The 6,299-nt window shown below is 39.7% G+C and overlaps 1 long non-coding RNA gene across 1 annotated transcript; it reads left to right on the top strand.

The window, feature by feature from the left end:
• The first annotated feature begins 319 nt into the window (after positions 1-319).
• LOC102709776 lies at positions 320-2,950 on the top strand. Its single transcript, XR_422960.3, has 3 exons — positions 320-979; positions 1,125-1,195; positions 1,901-2,950. It is a non-coding gene; the product is annotated as an uncharacterized LOC102709776 (long non-coding RNA).
• Positions 2,951-6,299: the final 3,349 nt, after the last annotated feature.

Here is a 6,299-nt window from a genome sequence, read left to right as displayed (position 1 = left end):
CGCTGCCCACCGCCGCCCGCGCGGCCCGTGCTGGATCCGCCGCCGCCCCGGCCAGATCCGTGTCGTCCCCTCGAGCCGTCGTCGCCCGGCCGCCGGACCGCCGCCGGCTCGCTCCGCCTGCTTGAGCCGCCCGGCGTCGCTTCGTCAGACCGCGCCGTCGCCCGGCGTCGCTCTGCCGGACCGTCACCCTCGAGCCGCCTAGAGCTGTCGCCGGGCCCCGAGCCGCCGCACCCCGCCGTCGGCCCCCGAGCCGCTGCCCACCCGCTCCGCTCCTTGATCCGCTGCCGCCGCAGCGCCTCCTCCGCTCGCCGCGATTCGCCGTCGCTCGGCCTCGACGGAGAGGGAATGGGTCGGCGGCGTTGTTTGTAGGAGAGAGAAAAGGCAAATATGGAGAGAGAAAAAGAAAGCCACTAGCCACATGCAAACGAGGCCAGTTGCATTGCATCGAGGGAAAGTGTCTCTATTATTTTTTCCTAAGTGGCATGTTACAGCTACACATGTGGACAGATTGCACTGAGAGAGCCAGCCCTAAAGTGGCCTATTCGGATCTTCGTGCTCCTCTCCTTCCCTTTCTAGTTGCCAACCCGGTTACTTCCAGCTTCCCCGCTTTGACTGCCTTCCCGGCCGCCCCTTACTGTCTGCCTCCCCTCCTCTTCCACCCTCGTGGTTAAGGCCGATAGAGAATGAGAGCGAGAGAGGTAGGAGTAGGAAAGGACAACGTCAGTGACGCTTCTTTCGCTCCCTTTTCCACGCCTCCACCACTGCAACATCCTCTGCGTCATCGGCAACGGGGACGGTGGCAATAGGGAAGCATGCAACCTCGTGGAGGTGGAGTAATGCCGCATGAGCTCTAGCAGTGGCACCGCTGCCTGCGAGCGGAGACTAGGCGGTTGATGCGACTGGCGAGCATGGATGCACGGAAGTAGAAGAAACTAGGGCGACCCCGCGACAAGTTCAAGTCTACCTGCAGCCTGATAAGGTGAACTCAGTTCATCCCACCTCCCTGAATTTTAGATTGTTGCACCTTTATTTGGGTTAGAGCAAGTCTAATAGTAAAACCTAGTATTGACTATAAACATACATCATACGATCTCAAGCTGATTATTAGCTGGCTATTAACACAGTAAACAAGAGATATATTTGATGGATCGATGGACAGTTCTCCGGTGACTCTAGGCTGTGCAAGACGAAGAAGGTAATGATCCGAAAAACCTCTTCTTTTATGCTGCATCCGTGGTGTTTTTCCATTCTGTTGTTTATGCACTATTTATTACTTTCACCATCAAAAAATTAGCCATTTCTAAAGCTGGGTGTGTGTATATATATATATATATATATATATATATATATATATATATATATATATATATATATATAGAGACAGCAAGACTAATATACCCACGAGGGATCTACTTTTTTAAAGCATTTTTTCTAACAATGTGGTACAAACGTTTTAAAAAATAATATATGAGGTGAGAGATAAAATTGTTTAAAGTTTAAAATCTCAAGAAATATCTATAGGATTTGTATTAGTACGCACTAATGCTATGGCAATAATGTCAAGTTACTATAAAATACGTGTATTGTTACTGCATAATTACAGTAATAGCGATATAAGTTTAGTAACATGTGTGTTACATAATTGCAATAACGCCGTGATATAAGTACAGTAACATTTAGATCGATGTAACACGAGGTGTGGCTGCATACTAGAGCTAAAATATTGTATTTTTAATCTTTATAGAGCAATATCTCATGTGTCTTATATTATTTTTTAAATTGTTTTCACTACAGTGGTTAAAAAAATGTGATTTTAAAAACTAGATCCGTCACGACGTTGTTACTATATTTTATAAGGTATGTTATTGTATTTTTGTCTTTATGTTACTGCACTTTTCAGGTAGACGGGACTGGACAAAGATAGGAGCGTGAAGGAAGGTCAGAGGACGGGTTTGACCAGCGGGAAAGGGCTTTGAGCTCTTGGAAGGATGTGGGTTTGGGCCTTATGAGGGAAGGGGACATGGAATATCTTATTTTAAAAGGGGTGCACATATAAGATAATTATATAAGATAATTTCATTCTTACCCTTGTTTCAAATTTTAATATTGATTTTACCTATGTTTTTTAGGGTTTTCGTATTTGCCACTATTTTTTTTAACCGAATGAACTAGATGCCCTCTTTTGATGGAAGTTAGGAGAAATTCTAAAGGATAATTTTGCCCCTGTTACAACAGAGAGAGGGGAACAACTGGAGTGGCATTTTGCAAAATCTCAGGGCTGGGATGCGGTTGCGGCGTCGGCGGCGGACGGGAGGCCGTCGCGGTGTCGACAGCAGGTGCTCACGTCGGCGCCGGCGGCCAGGAGGGGCTCGTGCATCGACAGCGGGTGGGAGGCGGTCACGGCTACGGCAGCAGGCGGTCGCGGCGTCGACGGCGGCAGGGAGGGGCTTGCGCGTCGGCGGTCGCGGCTATGGCAACCAGCACTCGCGGCGTCGGCGTCGGCGTCGGCGTCGGCGTCGGCTGGGAGGCGCTTGCGACGCTGGCGGCGACTGGGCAGGGGGGCATCGGCTGGGATGGCGGCAACTGGGCAGGGGAGGCGGCGGCTGGGTCGCCTTTGGCACCGGCACCAGCGCTGCCACCTTCCCTGCTCCCTTCCCATCCCCTCACCTGCTCACTGCTATTTTTCTGTACGACACCCCCTATTTTTTATGCGGGCCATAACAACTTCTGGTATATGCAAAAATCGAGAGTTATTTTTTCATAGGGCTGCTTAAGTAGTCTGTATGGAAAAATTAATTTTCCTGTACGGGCCACTTAAGAGGGCCGCATGCAAAAATAAGCTCATTTTTTGCATGTGTTTCACTTAAGCGACCGCATGAAAAAATCGATTTTTTCATATGGCCCACTTAAGATGTCGTATGCGAAAATAAATTTTGAAACTACTGTATCTTACGCATATGAACTTCAAATTAGATGATTTTCTTACTAAATGTTTCTTAAATCATGCTCTATCATGTTATTGTGTTTTTGTTAATATTATTTTGGCTATTTTTTCATGTGACTTTGTTTTATCAATTAAAAATTTAAATTTCAAAATTTTAAACAATATTTTCAAATACTAAATGATTTCAACTGAAAAAGTCATCAATAACAGAGTTTTATAACTCATCATGATCTATAACTTCTATTTTGGTCATTTCTTCATCGGACAAAGTGATTTATAAGATTGTTCACAAAATATACATCTTGTAAATCACTTTGTCCGATGAAGAAATGACCAAAATAGAAGTTATAGATCATGATGAGTTATAAAAATCTGTTATTGATGACTTTTTCAGTTAAAATCATTTAGTATTTGAAAATATTGTTTGAAGTTGTTATAATTTGAAATTCATATTTAAACTGTTCAAACAAAGTCATACACAAAAATGACCAATACAAAAGTTGTAGATCTTGATAAGTTATACAACTTTGTTTTTGACAATTTTTTCATTTCAAATCATTTACTACCCAAAAAATTATTTGAATTTCTTATATTTTAAATTTTAAATTTTATATAGTTCAATCAAACTCGGATGGGAAAATTTAAATTTTATTTTAAGTTATTTATTATTTATAATATTTAATCTATCCCTTTATACAAGTAAACCATCCATCATTTTATTCGAGTCATGTTAATCTATTTTATATTTTTTAATAATTAATAATTAGTTAATTATGTACTAATATATTGAATTATGTGCTTAATACATAATGCACCACTCCGGCTGTCTCCTCCCCTCCACGTTGGCAAGCCACGTCAGCGAGCAGACCGAGTCAAATGGAGTTTGGGCCGGCAATGTATGGCTAAGCAAGATTAGAGATCCGTAAATGTAATTTGAGAGTTTAGCGACCTAGATGACACACCGTTATAAATTTAAGGACCGCCGGTCCACTTTACTTTAAAAAAAATAATTATGATGCGACCGGCGAATAAAATTCTCCTACGGCAATGGGCAGTTGTGTTTTCGGAGGCCTCGCTTCTGGTTGCCCCGGTTGCGTCCTGTGTACGTGTGGTGCGTGTAACTAGAAACAGCTTGTCATACCGCTGCACTACATAGATATCGATCTCGTGTAGCAGCGGCTTGCCGTCCATATCACACGCACCATCACTCGAGTCTTGTGGCGATCTACTGCTATCAGTTCGGCGTTGAGATAAAATGGCAGAGTTTCCGAATACGGTTTTGGTTCTGCAGAGGCAAAGGGGGCATCCGCAGAGTTTCCGAATGCGTTCCTGGTTCCGCAGAGTTGCCTCTGCCTCTGCTAGGCTGCTACAGCAACTGTGCGGCGCACACACGTACCACCACCACACCAGCAACCTTGCCGAGGCCATGAAAGACTGCTTCCTCTCTTCCATAAAACTAGCATGGTTGGCTCGCTTAGTTTCTGCTGTTAGCATTGATATAAATTTTTTTCACTACCACCTAGGCTTTGGGACGTCCTCTCATTATTACTTTTATTTATTTTTAGTTCCGAAATTGTATTTCTAATCAGATTTTTTTAACCAAAATTTTAGAGATTTCCATATTGTATTTATAGATGGACTCTTACCTCGATATAAATTATTATAAAAGTTTTAATCCAAACTTTTTGGATTGGATTTTCTAAACTGTATTTATACATCGACTCTTTTTTATTATTTTTCTTTTTATTTAATTCCAAAATTTTAATTTCAATAAGATTTTTTTGTTTTTTGATTAATGTGGTATTTTTTAGCCCGTGAGAGTGAACGTGAAATGTCTTTGGTTCTCATTCATACGTACGTATGTACACGTACATATGTATGTGATTTTATTTTTATCTCTTATAGAAACAATGAGATGACAATTATAAATCTAGATTGATCTTTTCTCTTTTAATATTGCTATTGATCAGGATTCTATAAGATAACCCGATGTGTCTGGTTGATCTTTTTTTCTTTTGTCCAATTGATCTTTTTCCTCTATTTTTCTTCGATTAATTTTAGAATTTCTAACTGTGAGAGACAACGTGGAGACTATCAGGATTCTATAAGAGAACCTTATGTGTCTAGTTGATCTTTTTTTTGTTTTGTCCGATTGATCTTTTTTCTCTTATTTTTCTTCGATTAATCTCAGAATTTCTAGCTCGTGAGAGACCACGTGGAGACTCTTTTTCCTATTACTTTATATATAAAAAATGAACTATGATGAAAAAAATCAAGGATAATTATAAGTGAAAATTGGGGGCTATGTCATTTAATAAGTGCATTTAGATCATTTTTCTCTTCTTGTAATTTATTATAAGTGATTGTTTTTTGGGGGATAAATGTAGAAGAGCATATGATTCAAATTAGGTAGGAAGTAGGGCCATCTATTATTTTTTTTTGGCCTAATCCAAAGTTTTGTAACGAAATATAATACAATTGGCTTACAACGGTATAATGATTTACCGTATATTTCTAAAGAAATTGAGTCGGTAAAAATTGGATAGGTTTCTATTAGCAGTATACTATGGTAGAAAATTGAGACGTCTCTTATTCCGATTGATATTTTCTCTTGAGATGAGATGAGACGTGATGGGACGTGTTGCTCTTTTATATTTATCTTTTATTCCAATTGATACTACCTCCGTCCTAAAATAAATTAATTTTTCAGTTTTTAGATATAATGCTTTGATTCTTCGTCTTATTTGAATTTTTTTGAGATTAATATTTTTATTGTTACTAGATGATAAAATATGAATAGTACTTTACGCGTGGATAGTTTTTTTAAGTTTTTTTATAAATTTCCAAAATAAGACGAATGGTTAAAGCGTTGGACACAGAAATCGAAAAATAAAGCTATTAGGATACGGAGGTAGAATGTTATTAGCTCTTGTCCGATTGATATTTTATTCTTTTCTAAACTACATGAGATCTTTTCCATTTCCATGTCCCGCTGATACATGAAAACATTTTTGGTGGTTTCTCCGTGCCTACTGGTCGTGCCATGATGAAGATAATCGTGATCTCTTTAAAATACTGCATCTATCCTAAAATTAAGTACTTCTATGCACTTGAGGTTTTTACTCTATCTGGCATGATTTAGGATGTGTGTGACAACACCATATTCCCAACCTATATATCTTTTTTTACTGTGTACATACTTAATACATTGCTAAACAGTATATTTATTGAAAAATATATGAAAGTTTCTTTTAAAAATAGATCAATTCATCTATTATATCTTTATAGCTAATAATTAATTAGTTAGTTGATATGTCTTTACGTGGCAGTTGCTTAAATAAATAACAAACGCGCA

The sequence above is a fragment of the Oryza brachyantha genome, chromosome 1, assembly GCF_000231095.2.
Source record: "Oryza brachyantha chromosome 1, ObraRS2, whole genome shotgun sequence".
In the NCBI taxonomy this organism is placed as follows: Eukaryota; Viridiplantae; Streptophyta; class Magnoliopsida; order Poales; family Poaceae; genus Oryza; species Oryza brachyantha.
This window is presented reverse-complemented; position numbering and strand designations above follow the sequence as displayed.